Source organism: Periplaneta americana, chromosome 10 (assembly GCF_040183065.1).
Source record: "Periplaneta americana isolate PAMFEO1 chromosome 10, P.americana_PAMFEO1_priV1, whole genome shotgun sequence".
Taxonomy (NCBI): domain Eukaryota; kingdom Metazoa; phylum Arthropoda; class Insecta; order Blattodea; family Blattidae; genus Periplaneta; species Periplaneta americana.
The window spans coordinates 45,671,502-45,688,641 of record NC_091126.1 but is presented as its reverse complement, the minus strand read 5'-3'; the positions used below and the strand labels follow the sequence as shown (position 1 = coordinate 45,688,641).

At 38.5% G+C, this 17,140-nt stretch overlaps 1 protein-coding gene across 6 annotated transcripts in view; it reads left to right on the top strand.

The window, feature by feature from the left end:
* Positions 1-17,140, top strand: part of dome (cytokine receptor domeless) — an 888,032-nt gene that overhangs the window by 34,241 nt on the left and 836,651 nt on the right. For 5 of the 6 annotated variants that reach the window (XM_069837295.1, XM_069837297.1, XM_069837298.1 and 2 more), the window contains exon 2: positions 15,252-15,393. The exons of the other annotated variant lie outside the window; for it this stretch is intronic. The gene's annotated coding sequence lies outside the window, so the exon portion shown is untranslated. The remainder of the gene's footprint in view (positions 1-15,251; positions 15,394-17,140) is intronic. 6 annotated transcript variants of the gene reach the window in all.

Here is a 17,140-nt window from a genome sequence, read left to right as displayed (position 1 = left end):
AGAAGGCGTCCTGTTCTCAGAGCCTGCACAACGGCCCGAGGACGACAAAGGCGAAAGCAACGACGTGGAATGAGTTTCAAGACATGCTAATGCATTTAGTAACATTATTGATGTATTAAAATATTTATTTTAATAAATATAAAGTATTATTAAACTTTAAGTTATTTTCAGCTAAATAATAATATTGTAGACATATTTGATATAGCAGTAATACAGTTTCTGATAGCTCTACATGGTATAAAAAATACTTCCTGCTTAATAAGCTCTAAAAGCGTTGAAATAGTCAATTGTAATAATATTTGCACGAAATTATCAAACATATTTACTATAGGTTTTTCTGCTCTTTCGGATCACTGTGCTATTTTTTTTATTGGGTTATTTTACGACGCTGTATCAACATCTAGGTTATTTAGCTTCTGAATGATATGAAGGTGATAATGCCGGTGAAATGAGTCCGGGGTCCAGCACCGAAAGTTACCCAGCATTTGCTCGTATTGGGTCGAGGGAAAACCCCGGAAAAAACCTCAACCAGGTAACTTGCCCCGACCGGGATTCGAACCCGGGCCACCTGGTTTCGCAGCCAGACGCGCTGACCGTTACTCCACAGGTGTGGACTCACTGTGCTATGTATTGAATACATGAACACAATATAAAACTGCGAATCTAGCTGTGTCGGGTGAAGTTTCTGGGTAGCTGAGTCGGTAGAGTGTTTGTGCGTTAACCCAAAGATTCCTGGATCGTTACCCGGCTCCGTAACAATTTTTCCCTTGAAATTATTCAAGTCTGCTTCACAAGGAACTTTATCTGAAAACTATATTTGCATAATATATACGTTAGCCTACTGTAGGTACGTTAACAGAAAACCACAATTTCAAGTCACACAGAGTTTGTGAGTTTCTGGCTTCTTGTCAGCTCACTCGAGTTATGGGAATATAAAGGGAAAAATTGGGACGGTGTCGGGTGAAGTTCCTGGGTAGCTCAGTCTGTAGAGCGTTGGTATATTCAGACAAAGGTCCCGGGACCGATATCCGGCCCCGAAACAATTTTTCCCTTGAAATTATTCACAGAACTTTATAAAACTGTGTCATGAATTCTTTGAACTACATTTTGCGATGATTTTCTTATGCACGTGGATATGAAATCTAATATGTTTTATATTCCAATGACTTTGTCCGTTACTGAAATGAACAGATGTGTCAACAATTCTCCTCTCAGCGCTCAACAAATTGGCAGATGTGTTTAATTTTTTTACTTGATATTTTCCCCACTCTTTCTAGTATACCCTTAAATTACTGTACCAATAATCATACACAGGTATTGAAAAGGAATATAATTACTTTTAACTGCAACAGAAGAAGCTAGGGGTTTAAATTTATTTGCTTCGTTGTCACATTTCTAATGACTAGAGCCTGGAAGTTAGGCAAAATGCCATTTTAACTGGGTAGATATACGAAAGAATTTAATAAAGGAAAACATGTTTCCACATATTTTGGGAGGATGGGGCCGTTTCTTGCCTTTCTTTGTCTAGCTATTTCATCTTTCGTTCCTATTTAAGGTTCAATGCCTTATTTTGACTCTTTTACGTTTGATGGATATTTTCTGCTATTACCTCTATGTCTATATGACTTATATTAAATTGATCAATACAAGGAAAAAATTGTATGAATTCGGAACATATTAAAAATAATAATGAAAACAATTTTTATGTTATAAATGAAGCACCTGTTGCAAAAAATTAAATGATATTTTTGCATAATGGAAATCTCTATTGAGAATATTACTCCACATAAAAGCATTTAAATTATTTGTGGCGCCATGTCTACAAAGCAGCCCTAAGCTGATCAGTCGACCGAGAGGTTTGGTGGGACGAGTTAATGCTATTGTATCTCACACCCCGACGCAGTTGTTTTCTCTCGTCTGAGTATTTCATTTTCTACAGATTCCAAGAAAACACCGCGGAGAGGAGAAAGGAATCAATTCTCTGATAGATCGAATCCTGCGTTAGCAGAAATGGCACATTAGTTAGCGCTATTGTCACCGATATGAGTCCATCCAAAGTAGCATGTTCTGACAGGCGACTGTGTGAATTGAGAACTTGGGAAAAGATCTTGTGTCATGTAACCAAGAAAAGCGAGAGTAAATACTGACATGAGATATTAAGTTAACTATATTAAATTATCATTTTGATGATTTTACTGTCTATTTTCGTAATTTTTGATTGCCTATTTTTTATTACTTACTGTGTATTTCCTGAATTTTAAGTGCCTATTTGCCTGCCTATTTTATATATTATTACCAAAGTACATATGATATTTCCGTGCAGAAATTCTGCGTCATCATATGATGATGGATGAGTGGAACAGAGAAAAATTCTCTCCGGCACTGGGATTTGAACCCGGGTTTTCAGCTCTACGTGCTGACGCTCTATCCACTAAGCCACACCGGATTCCCATCCCAATGTCGGATTGAATCTTCTCAGTTTAAGTTCCACCTCTTGGGTTCCCTCTAGTGTTTTAAGACGGCGCTTACTCCGTCGGATCCCGGCCAGTTAGTCACTCATAAAGAGTGCACCTCTGCACATGTATGGACATTATGCTACTGTCATACATCTATGACGCAGTGCATGAGGGTAGGCCACTAGAGGGAACCCAAGAGGTGGAAGTTAAACAGAAATGATTCGACATCGGGATGGGAATCCGGTGTGGCATAGTGGATAGAGCGTCAGCACGTAGAGCTGAAAACCCGGGTTCAAATCCCGGTGCCGGAGAAAATTTTTCTCTGTTCCACTCATCCATCATCATCTGCCTATTTTAGCCAATATAAATGCCTGAACTTAAGGGCTCTACTAATTGTATTGTATTGCATTTACATACCATTGTATTCGTACATCGCTTCACATCTAGAATATGGAACATGTCAAAATTTAATGGTACTATAAAGTCTTAATTATAGTCAAAGTTTAGTTGAAATATATACAGAAGAGTTCTACAGTATACCAGTACAACACAAAGGTTTAGTATCGATACTTAATACTCGTACAAGACAGAAATATTCGTGCAGCGTTGTTGAATGTCATAAATTCGCCTACAGAATAGAAGGCGTGAGAAATTAGATACTTCTTTAATTTGACCCTAAATAGTCTTATGTTTTGAGTTTAATTTTTTATATCCGTAGGGAGGCACTTACATTTTTTTACTGACATGTATCGCACACCTCTTATGCTCTTAATGAAAAACCGTCCATTTGCTATTTCTATAACACGTAATGTGTGCAAAAGGTAAAAGAAGAAATAAAAGAAAAATAATAAAACTTTAGCTCCCTATGACACAATGTAAGTAAATACTGGATTTTTAGTGTCCCGTGTGCGGTCCAGTGTTGCCAATTCAGCGGTTTTCCCGACAGATGTGGCGTTTTTCAGTATTAGTTTAGCGGATAAAATTTGTAAAATTTTATATTGCTTCTATATGGATTTAGCGGGTATTTTTAGCATTCACAGCAGCAAATTAATCTCATTTTACATTGCCAATTAGCGGGTTTTTAAGAATCGAGTTGGCAACACTGGTGCAGTCCATATGGGACAAGAATTTCGGTCTCAAATTGGAACGTTTCGTACAATACTAGACACCGGACACCCTTAAAATTAACAGTCTTTGAACTCGTTTAAAGGTGAAGCAGACATTTTTACTTTCCTTTGAACGCGCAACAGACTCATTACAGTGACGGCTATTGACGTCTATAAGCACGAATGAAATGCCGTTGGAGCTCACGGTAACCTCCTATTGGTTAAATCACGGTTCATTATTGTAACATCTCAAACCTGAAAGTATTGATAATATTTGATATTTTACAAACGAATGGTTCAGATATTTGTGTGACACACTCACGTTTACACATATTTACATCACTTACATGCAGAATAATTAACGAATAACGTTGCATAATTCTGTGGTTCCTGCCCAAGGTTGCGGGTTCGATCCCGGGCCAGGTCGATGGCATTTAAGTGTGCTTAAATGCGACAGGCTCATTTCAGATTTACTGGCATGTAAAAGAAGTCCTGAGGGACAAAATTCCGGCACATCCGGCGACGCTGATGTAACCTCTGCAGTTGCGAGCGTCGTTAAATAAAACATATTTAACATTTCTATGGTTCCCGGTAAAAAGGGCGTAAGTAAAAGTTAGTAATTTTGAGTTAGACATCCATATGATTACAAAAAATGTACTTCTTCAGGTGATATAAAGGGCATAAGCCTCTTCTCTTCCATAAAGATTTACAGCGTCAGTTTTTCACCCTATTGTAATGCTATTGATCCTCATTTTAAATTTTGCTTTTACCAGAGGCGGGCAAAATGTAAGGAGCAATTGATGCAGCGTGCGTGACAACAAATTAACAAGGTGGGGAGAACAATAAATACATTACTGGTATCTACTGTTGGTTGGGGGAGTAGCCTGACTTCACGGCGATCACAGAGTTTGTTTTGTGTTGCAACACATATTTTGCCCGCCTGTGGATTTTGCTCTACTGAAAACTTGCAGGTTATTACTCACGCACTCTTTGCCGCGCACCGTAGAATAATAAGTCTAAAAGCATGTTTTGAATTCCTACGGAAAGACAGTTATGAAATTGGAAGTGAACTATTGAAAGTAAATTATATATTGAACAGAATCTTAATATTTATTAACCAAATGAATAATAGTATTATGAACCTACAGAGGAGGATAAGTAAACTACGGAAAAGAAAAATGTTAAATGTTATGTTTTATTTAACGACGCTCGCAACTGCAGAGGTTATATCAGCGTCGCCGGATGTGCCGGAATTTTGTCCCGCAGGAGTTCTTTTACATGCCAGTAAATCTACTGACATAAGCCTGTCGCATTTAAGCACACTTAAATGCCATCGACCTGGCCCGGGATCGAACCCGCAACCTTGGGCATAGAAGGCCAGCGCTATATCAACTTGCCAACCAGGTCGACACGGAAAAGAAAGAAAGGCTAATAATAATAATAATAATAATAATAATAATAATAATAATAATAATAATATGTTATTACTCACTGATAATGACTGAGATGGCTAGCTTGTCGCCCCTTTCAGAGTTCCTGGATATCTGGCTCAATATTAGTCAAATTCAGTCTAAGATCGGCACATAGGTTACATTAAGTCGATTTCTGTATTTTGTTTTTATTTGAAGGAACGATAAAAATTCTTTCACACAAATATGGGTTGTTGAAAACTGCATGACGATTTTCGATACTTCTTCAGATAATTCGGGATATTTACTTCTCACTGAAGGCGATATCCAGATTCGAGGCAAACCAAGATCACGGAATTGCATTTGAAGCTGACTGTCACTTGAAAGATCAATTAACTGTTCTTTCTTGTATCTGTAATCCTGAAATGGGTCGCGAATCCACATAAATTTCTCATAAAAGTTAATTGGAAAATATATTTAAAATTTTTGTTTCACAGTTTTGAGGTGGTTACAAACCCTTTCAAGAAACTCAGAATCAATACAAATATCATTTTCCACTAAAAATGATTCCAATGTTAAAAAGGCGCAAATTTCCTGTATTTTATGTAACTAATCCACAATACCAGGTTTTTTTAATGCCTTTATTTTGTCGTAGACATTAAGAACATTCAAAGATTTCCCCTTGAAAAGAGAGAGAGAGAGAGAGAGAGAGAGATTTTGATGCAAAATCAGAATTATGTTCACTTACAAAAAATAAAACTTCGTGCCTTAATTGAAATAACCTTGCTAATTCTTGTCCAATGGAAAGTCAGCGAATTTCAGAATGAAGAAAAAGTTGTGTGCATTCATTACCCATTTTATCGCGCAATACGGAAAATAATCTGTTATTCAACGTTCGAGCCTTAATAAAATTAACTAGCTTTACAGGGCTATCGAGCACAGTTTTAAATTCTGATGGCATTCCTTTGGAGTCTAATGTATGAAACAGTGCACTCAATTCATATCCGGAGCCACTTCCTTGACTTTAGAAACAACCCCACTATCCTGCCTGTAAGGGCACGAGCTCCATCCGTACAAAAGCTCACATATTTTCTCCACTGGATCCCTTTCTTTCTTACGTAACTATCGAGAGAATGAAATATTTCTTCAGTTTTTCTGGTTGGCAAAGTTCTACAAGACAAAACAAAACATCGTCATGTATGTCGTCACCATGTGCATATCTAACGTAGCATATTAACTGTGCATCATTTGTAACATCATTAGTTTCGTCTATTTATAACGTATAATAAGGGCTCTTTCGAATAACTGAATTCCATGTTGCTTGCCATATCGTTAATTCTGCGACCGACAGTGTCATTTGAAAGAGGAATCAAGTTAATATCTTTTTGTAACTTGTTGCCAAACATAGTTTTGACCAAATCTTTTATTGCTGGAAGAAGTAAATTTTCCTCGATAGAATGAGGTTTCTCTGTTTTGGCTATGCGCAAACTTACGAGGTACGATGCTTTCAGTTCCTCGCTATTAATCGAACCTATGACCGAAACTTCATCTTCCTCATAATATACTGTTCCTAAATGTCGCTGGAATATTTCTATATGTTTATTTTTTTACATCATCATGCTTTGTTTCTAAATGTCGTAGGAGTTTTGCAGGTTTCATGCACTCATTCGACAACACTCCATACACATCACAAAACACACTGTGGTTTCTGTTCACTTTCATTACCGCACCAAGTAAATTCTAATTCCAAATATGAACTGTGATATTTCATACTGTATTTTTTCTTTGAACTGCTTGCTTCAACTTTAATACAGTAGTAGACCTATCACATTTACTCGCCCTTACAACAGTTAGAATTAGCATCGCCGTGTGACGTGCTTCCCTTTTTTAAATTCCCTGTTCTAAGCCACATTTCCACTATTAAAACAGTTTTTGAAAATGTAATATTCCAACTGGAGTTAATTCACGACACACTTTGTCCAATTATAACTTAGCACTTCTGAATATCTACTGAAATTGCCAGATCGCTAAATTGGTAACAAAACCAGTAGTAAATAACAATAAACCATCAGCTTGTTGAAATATGGACAACACAAGTTTACTTAAAACAGCAAGGGAAAACGGGAGCAATAAAATCATATTGTGTTGTTTGCTTCACCGCTCTTATGTTACCAACCCTACCAATATTGTTATCGGCACGTACCGCGATTCTTCTATAGTAACAATGCAGTCATATCCTCATATCCTGCCAATGCCAGATTTTTCTCTGGTCGTTTAAATATTCATGGCGTTCGGAAACTTTGGCTAGTATGACAGCGCATTTTATGACGTTGAAATCATTCGGGGGCGCCAGGAGCTAGGGCACTGCCAGAAGATTGACAAGGTGAATCATGTAGGAACCTGCTGTTGCATAGGGATGGGAAATCAGTGGTGTACCAACAGTAGGCGGGAGTCATCCGTGTAGAGACGAAATGTGATATGAACAACAGTATTTATAAATACGTAGATATCCATGGCTCTTTTCTACATTGTGTTTGTAAAAATATAAGTAATAGTTGAATATAACACGATTGAAATTTACTTACTTACTTACGAATGGCTTTTAAGGAGCCCTCACATAAGCCAGCCATCGGTCCCTGTCCTGTGCAAGAACGATTGAAATTAGTAACATAAATAAACAAAATTCTCTCAAAAATTATAATGCCACATTATAATATAGGAAGCACTTTAAAGTAACATTGTGTTCAACATTCAGTTATATCCAGTATTTATACTATCTAAAATCTAAATTATATCTTTCAAGCAGTTTCACTATACAGTAATAGTTTTTCTGTAAGCATGAGGTTATAATTTATACCATGAACAAAGCTGCAAGGTATCAGACACGTCTGTGCTTTCATCAAGAAAGAATGAGAAACAAATGGATTCTTTCCATAAGTCTTTACTCTTTTTTTTCAGTATCCCCTGCTAATTCTTGCATCCTCTTGGCTGCAGTGTTTCTTCATACTTTCTTATATCATTGAGAGATATCTGTTAATAAAATGCCCATCAGAAAAATGATGACAAGTATTTACAATCTTAAGGGACACATCTTAGCTAACTGATAATACCATATACATTTTTCATCAGATATTGCAGTCTGCAAAATAAGCCAGTCGCATAGTAAACTATTATGAGATGAATATTAAAAAAACATATAAATGAAAATTAATACATTTTGTAATTAAGTTAATATACTTACATCAGAAGTCAATTCTTTGTTAAGTTCCAGTTTGTGGTCACCTTCAATATTGTTAAACTTTTCTTCCTGATATTTTTCGTAATGTCTTTTCACGTTACATTTTTTTTTGCGATGTGCACCCCACATTTTTCACACAAAAATAAATCTCTATTCTGGGTTACATTTACTGCATGTATTCTTTTTCATGTAACCTACGTACGCGTTGCACACCCCTGGTCTACGGCTTCCACTAACTTCTATTAGTAGGCTAGCCCGTTCGTTTAGTATGTTCTTGTCTAATCTCCCAACGAGAGCTAAGAGCACACTGAGCTCTAAAGCGCGCGCTTGCGCCTATAGACATCAATTGACAAGGCTGCAATACGGTATCCATTTTATGTGAAACATTTTTACTCATTTATTTTTTGTTCTAATATTTTAATTCAATTAGAGTTACTTTTTTTATTCTGCCTGCGGACCACCTGTCCCACCTTCGCGGACCGCGGACCACAAGTAGGGAAACGCTGCACTAAAGAATACGATCTCCTTACCGGGAACACGTGGGTCGTTCACAAACAAAGAATATTTTAGAAATGTAAACATTCTCCTACCGGCTAAAGAGAGAAGATCTTGTTGTGGTACTGCTCTTGAACACTAGATGGAAGAAGTTCCTGCATTTTAGTTCCTATTTCTTTGGCAAAAATTTGCGCCAGACTTGAATAAAACAAGCAGAAAGTTGAGATATGCAAACAACGGCGATACTCCCACTGCAATATAAATTTAAAAGGAGAATGCACGGACTTTTAAATATGGCCGCTGAAACTTAAAAAATGGCGATACATTAAAAAATGTAGTCATTAACCAAAGATAACATTTATTCAGAAACACAATTTTCGATTGCCAGATTGTATATTATGAACTCTAATAATTAAGACCCGGGCGAAATTTTCAGAAATAATAATTTGGACATACATTAAGAATAACAAGTCCACTGCTGTGGTATGTAAATTAACAATATTCTTCAAAATATTCACGACTCTACACAGCTCCACAGAATGCCACTATGCGTTGTTTATGTGAACATACTGTGTATCGTCTGTAGCGAACGGGGGCAGGGTGAGACACGGGTGACATCTATACTCATCGCTGTACTCGACTGAAATCTAGTGTTTTGTTACGAACTTGCTACCTACTGTATGTATAACCACCATATCGATTTTGTGTTAATGCAATACCGTAATATAAGAGGAGGCTACTCAACTATTGCGGGGGAGTTAATTAATGCATGAAGCACGACTAAGTAATTTTGTATCGCAACATGCAGTAGGGATATTTGTGCAGCGTATGAATATCGTGCGTGCAGTTGTTCTTAGCCCGTAAGTTCGCTCGCTGAAGATAGCAAGGTCAGCTAGCCAGCTAGACGGCTCCCACTCCGCACGGGACTGTGAGGAATCGTATTTATAGACGACAGGCCAAAGAGAGGAGAGAAAATCCAGTGTGAGAGATAGAACTTCTCTTGTACTCTAATATACAAGTAGCATTGAAACAGGATTTTATCTGGAGTTTTAATACAGATATATTTCATGACTTGTGAAAACCACTCCCTCCCCCTCGTCTCCAACAGCATCGCAAGTGTTTGTAGATATTTGCTTCGGGGAATCATGAGCCGCAAGAATCACGCAACTATTCTACTTCAAAAATTTTTTACCCCTGCATCTCTAGGCCTATATGGGAGATGTGCTTTCGACTCCCATATTAAACCTGCAGCTATTCAGTTTTAGACGTAAAAACATCAAACATTTACCCGTTAGCATTAACTGCCCATTGCAATTATTTTGAAATTAGTCAAATTTGAATCATATCTGTGGCATTATTTGATTGAGATATCTCACAAAGACGACTGGAGTTCGATTCCCAGCATATCTTGCCCAGTGTTGTCAACTCAGTTCTTAAAAGTCCGCAATGAAACAGTGCAGAAACAGCAAAATTGCTATATATTGTCAGTGTATAATGAGATTATTTTCCTGCTGTGAGTGCTGAAAGTACCCGCTAAATCCCCCTATTAGCAATATAAATTTCATAAATTTTACCCGCTAAACACTGAAGAACGCCAGATCTAGCGGGAAAACCGCTAAATTGGCAACACTGATCTTGCCGCATTTGTCATGTTTCCATTATCATTAAAGACGGCCTCAGTGTTTCAGTTGTCTCTGGACCGAAGTACCGTGGGTTCAAACTCGACAGAAGATGATAGATTTTTCTATCAATCATTCCAGTATACGGTTTCCGAATGTATGGGAGATAAATTGTGACTGCTCGTGGAGTTTAGATATAAAGTGACTCAGTTCTGAGATCAAATAGTGAAATTAAAACTTTCCATTTTAGAATGGCGAATCATATAGTAAGAACATAAAAAGGTAAAGGTAAAGGTATCCCCGTAACATGCCATGAAGGCACTTAGGTGGCATGGAGGTAGAGCCCCATGCTTTCCATGACCTCGGTACTAGAATGAGGTGGTGTGGTCGGCACCACGCTCTGACCGCCTTTTACCCCCGGGAAAGACCCGGTACTCAATTTTATAGGAGGCTGAGTGAACCTCGGGGTCGTTCTGAATGTTTGGCAACGAGAAAAAAATCCTGTCACCACCTGGGATCGAACCCCGGACCTTCCAGTTCGTAGCCAGCTACTTATTAAAACTCGTTATGGAGAAGAAAATAAAAGGATCATTATACAGTGGTATACATTCTTTAAAACTGAAGGCCTGGGTACCTCAGAGATAAAGAATTGGACATGTGATGTACAGATGCCTCAAACTAGGAAGCTGCCTGGAGAGGGGAAGTAGTAGAGCTAACGGAGGGGGCCCGCCTAGGCTCCGATACCCAGGTATAGTCATATTATCTGAAAAGTTGACCTCTTGACAATGTATTCAAGATGTACCCTCCCTATGCAGCCTTCTCAACTGTTATTAGAACTGAGCTGTACCGTTCTAGTCCACAGTGCACAGTAGTAGGCGGACAGTGGTAGGAGAGAAGTGCTCTATGCGCCTGCGCGAACGAGACAGCTTGCTAGTTTGAGGCATCTGTAATTTTTTAATTCTTCTTGCGCTGATTACCAGTTCGGTTTTTTTTTTTCGAGATGTCGCCAACTGTAAGACGAATGTCAAATAATGCCATGGAGAATCCTCCACTTCATCTGTAAGATATTATTTCGCTATCACTAATTCCGCCGAAGCAAGGTAACTCGCCGTTGATACGGCGTCGTTAAATAGCCGATTAATATAAGAGTGGTACGCCGAGTTATCTCTGTAGTAGTGCGTCTGCCTCCAGACTAGCTGATCCGGGTTCAGTTCCCTGCGGGATGAGATATTTTTGTGTAAAATTTCTACCTCGAGGCTAGGAGAGGTGGCGGTGCACAACTTCTAACTTGTGTACCAATATACCTAGATTAAATCCCAAATCTCTCCGCAGTGCATATGGAGAGAAGGTATATGTCACTGTAAATAGTGATTCGTTCTTCGGACGGGGACGTTAAGTGTTGGTGCTATTCGACAGGAGTAGCTACGTGCTGACACCGGGTTTCCCCTTCTCTTCGTAATCATCCTCACCCATTATACTTACATCAACACACATACACTCACCCTAGTACACGACATAACTCTCCACACATACACATCATGCATAGCGTGGCCCGGTATTTTGGAAGATATATATATATATATATATATTTTTTTTTTTTCTGACAGAACTATGAACTTCCCACCAATATGGTATTACACATTTTTGTTATATACAACATGAGCTATTCGCTCTGAAAATCTGCAGGATTATTTCACTTCCATCCTGTGTATATATCTTAATAATTTACTTCGACGCATATATTATAACTTGCGAAAAAAAAAATTCCGGCCAACATTTATGACTGGAACCTTTGATTCGCAAATTATTTGAAATGGATTGTCAGGTCGCAGTTTAAACAATAAGAAATTGGACTCGCTGCATAGCAGTGGCCTATGACATGTGGTCGTTAGCTCGATATTGAGTGATAAATTGTTGCTGGATCGCTGTCCTTTCAATTCCATTAACGCCGTGATATTATGGAATCTCAACTGTACTCAAGTCAAGCATATCAAAGGCATGCCGCAAGAGTATTACAAATTAGCGAGAGCTTACAGTTTATACGAATGCTGTAATGCAATGAAACATCACCGATAGTGCCGTCATTATTTTTAACTTAATTCACAATTAACTTAAAAAAATGTATTGAAATATCATATAGGCCTAACATTAGTACCAAGTTAAAAGGTTCCGGAAAGGTCAGCATTCATTTCTTAAGAGACGAAACGAAAATGTCCCTGAAATTAACGAACCGGATCTTCGAGCCCTTACCATTATAAAGTACTTCAAGAGCACCATTGAGTAAAAGTTGACAGTGTAGTCTGCACTGTCAGTTATACGGTCCCAGGTTTAGTCCGGATCAGCTTACTTAATTGTACCTCAAGGGTGAAACCTAACCATTTTTCTCCTATTACTACATATGCTAGTGGATTGTAGCGATTTCCTAGATGTCAGGTTGAGTTTTCTTGTACCAACTCCGCTTCGAATTTCGAGTAGTGACAAATAAGTTACTACATCTAGCAGTTATTATTTTTCGTCCCGCGCCGTGGCGTAGTGGTCTAAGGCAGCCGTGGCGAGAACGTGACTCGCGAGACATTGTGGCTCGCGGTGATAGCTGTGCATTTCGCTTGCTTCTAACTTCCGCCAACCCTCACCCTCTCACTCACTGGAGTCAAACTCCGTTCCATTTGTATTTGTCTCTGACTTGCGAGTGGCATATGTCTCTCTCGAAACCATGTACGAAAGTTCTAAGTAGGATGGGAGGACGCATTTTTTTGCTGTCAATATGATGAGAATATTAAAGGTATGATTTCTTCACAAGTATTACGAGGAAACGGTTGTATAACATAAAACGGCATTATACTACATGTTACTGATGAAACATTAAAAGGTTAAGTGTTATTGTTGTTGTTATCTTCTTCTTCTTCTTCTTCTTCTTCTTCTTCTACTATGTACTTCGACCCTTTTTCAGCAGATGTACGAGTAATGCGGTTAGCTCTTCAATTTGAAATCGCTGATTTACTATGTGATGTCAAATGAAAGCTAAATGTAAGGACTTGACAAATGTTGAACTCTCAAATCTTTGCCAAAAAATAAATATCTGAAGCTTCGTTCTTTCCCTTGCTCTGTTGAAGCCATGTTCGCTACAACTTACGCTTGTGAAAAATTATTTTCAACAATTAAAACGGTAAAAACAAAATTTATATCACGACTGACAGACAAATACCTTCGTGATCAACTACGACTGGCAGTAAGTGACATAATTCCTGATTTTGAAAGTTTGTCGCAGAAACATTCTGAAGACAGTTAATTTTAGGTTGTGATATTGTTAATTTATTGTTCATTTCTTTCTTCGTTACACGTACTAAATATTAGTTTGTAGCCTTGTACTGTATAAAATTATATTTAAGTGCTTGACACCCTTCGGGTGTCCGCTTCCCTCCATAGGTGCTATGCACGTTGCAGGTTACACAGTGGCTCGGCGCACGATTACATTTTCGCCACCGCTGGTCTAAGGCATCCTGCCTAGGACTCGCGTTACGAAATGCGCACTGGTTCGAGTCTTCATGGGGGAAGAATTTTCTCATGAAATTTTGGCCAGTGTATGGGACCGGTGCCCATCCAGCGTCGTGATGCACTTGGGTAGCTACGATAGGTAACGAAATCTGGTTGCGAAAGCCAGCTATAACGGCTGGGGATCATCGTGCTAACCACACGATACTTCCATTCTGATTAGATGATCGTCCACCTCTGCTTCTGCATGTGGGCGTGAGGCCAGCAGCCGGCTGGTCGGTCTAGGCCCTTCACAGGCTGTAGCGCCACGGATTATTATTATTATTATTGTTATTATTATTATTATTATTATTGTTATTATTATTATTAGCAGTTATTTTTTAACTGTTATTTTGGCAGCAATAGTTTTGATTTGCAATAGAAGAAATCTGATGAAATGTAAGTACGCAACTAAACTTGTGAAGTTTGAACGTAATTAATAATTAATTAGTAAAAGCGGTACAGGTATTAATATTAATATCAATATCAATATGTTCAGTAGTGGCGAAAAAAAAAAAAACCGGACCGACCCTTGTAGCTGATTTCAGAGCCTTGTTCACTCCAGAGTACGATATACTGGTAACTAAGACTTTCGTGGTTCGAATCCTGTCTGGGAAGGAAACTTTTTTTTGTCCCTTATTCAAATTTATTCCCAATACTTTTCGATTGCAGGGATATTTTACTACTTAATTAACTTATTATTCCCAGAACATGAATTTTACCAGCAATCGAAAAGTAGACTGTGGAAACTGTAAAAGATGAGGAGTAAGACGATATTCTACGAAGAGGTATATGCCTACTTAGTGTGCCACAGATAAGTGATCTGGTATTTACGTTGTGGTTAGAGTATAGCTTGTGGAGTAACGGTCAGCGCGTCTGCCGCGAAACCAGGTGGCCCGGGTTCGATTCCCGGTCGGGGCAAGTTACCTGGTTGAGGTTTTTTCCGGGGTTTTCCCTCAACCCAATATGAGCAAATGCTGGGTAACTTTCGGTGCTGGACCCCGGACTCATTTCACCGGCATTATCACCTTCATCTCATTCAGACGCTAAATAACCAAAGATATTGATAAAGCGTCGTAAAATAACCTACTGAAAAAAAAAATAGAGTATAGCATGTCATGGTTAGAGTATAGACGTAGAGTATACGCTCTCCTGTAAAAATTTGCCTGTGTAGCTTAGGACTATATCATTCTCACTCCTTCATTTCGTTCTCGGTCTGGTTTGAACCAATGAATCTGGTTTCCAGCGGTATAACTGTTACACAGCTGAGGACTACGGTAGGCGTATTACTTCGTAGCGTTTAATGTAGGCCTTTGTTGTCGAACATGAAATACTTTGTGCTTTTTCCATCGTAGTAATTTTAAGTGTCATTAGAATTTGGCTTTTTGCACTTTCAGACTGTTTCAACTGTGACACTAGATACCTGACGGAATTCTCGGCACGTGGGTTCACCACGACGTCGGACCTCCATTTACAACCGAAAGCATCAATTCTAAACTGCTCACCTTGGCTGCTACTTACATCGCAGCTGGCTAAATTGTATGTATTGAAACCTTACAATGCATATCAAATTAGTTTTTTTTTTAACATTAAGTGGAACACTATGAGCGTCAAGGCCGGGTTCACACAGAATCAGACGCGACGCTACGTTTTGCTTTACAACGCCTTGCGACAGCTTAAAACTGTCTGCTCGCGACAACTGATTTGCTGGCTGTGTGGGTTTGGAAAACTGACCTAGCCTAGAAAATGGAGTCAATGAAAGAGGACTGTCTGTATGAGAAATTCTGTTGTATTTGGTTATTATTTCCTAAGAACGCTTAATACGCCTAAAAATCTATACGATTGAAAGAGTCTTACAATTAAATACCACTAATGTACTGCACAAACGTCATTTTGTATGTTTAGGACTGCTTCACGACTCACAATAAAGAAAAATGATATATTAAATCAATAATGAGTGATAGTATAGAGCCGAGAATTAGGCTTATTACAAATTATTATTATTAATTATTTCACCTGCTGCTGACATCTCATTTGCAATTTCTCACATATTTTTAGAAACCACATTATTGTCGTGATATTGTTTCAAAGATTATATAGAACATGCCTTTCCTGTACTAAAACAATTAATTTATCCGCATCGAGCTCCATTCTGAGTAATGTGTACTACACAACAATAATATTCGTAGATAGTGAAAGCGTGCAATCATAGCCACCACTAACGCATGTGCAGTGCACTGCAGCTATCGGTCTCCTGGCAACCGTCGCGCCGCGTCTGATTCTGTGTCCACCCGGCCTAATGGGGCAAGCCACAGATCATAAGGGACATCGCGGTCTGAAAACGCCCTCCTTTAATGTCACTCCTCCAAGTTAAATAATTTCATAGTATATTCACAGTCTACTATATACAGTCACGAAGCTTGAGTTTTGAGGGTGCTAGAAACAATAGACTGTGACGGTACTTTTTGCATTGCCTGTAATGAGGCGATATTAGCGATCCCAGTGGTGAGCAACTATCTAATGTTTGCATATTTACTACGTATTGAGTTTCGCGACTGTATATACTAGACTGTGGTATATTCCAAAATTACGTATGTCATAGATATATTCGGTCAGCCTTACTCTCCACTCCACAAAAATAATACAATAATATAATAAAAAAGTCAACCCTATCAGGAAGCGAACTTACAACCTCTGGTTTCAAAATGAAGAACCTTATCCTACACCACCTAGTAGCAATTTCTGCATTGCAGATGGATCACTAGCAAAGAATGAACGGATCACACATCATAGCATTGCCTGTTTTTTTAGTAGGTTATTTTACGACGCTTTATCAACATCTAGATTATTTAGCGTCTGAATGAGATGAAGGTGATAATGCTGGTGAAATGAGTCCGGGGTCCAACGCCGAAAGTTACCCAGCATTTGCTCATATTGGATTGAGGAAAAACCCCGGAAAAAACCTCAACTAGGTAAATTGCCCCAACCGGGAATCGAACCCGGGCCACCTGGTTTCGCGGCCAGACGCACTAGCCGTTACTCCACAGGTGTGGACAGCATTGCCTTCGAACGCAATGAATTTACTCATGTGAACCTGGCCTAAAAACTTCACATTTATACTACCAATTGTAGGCCCATTCTTTTTTAATCCAATTGTGCCTTTGCTTTCCTCTTTAGCAAAAATATTTCCTATTTTATTCTTATAGCAAGAAGGAATTAGAAGTGAAAACTATCACTCTAATTGTAAATTTGGGAACTTCTAAATTAATCATTGTTCTAGCCTATT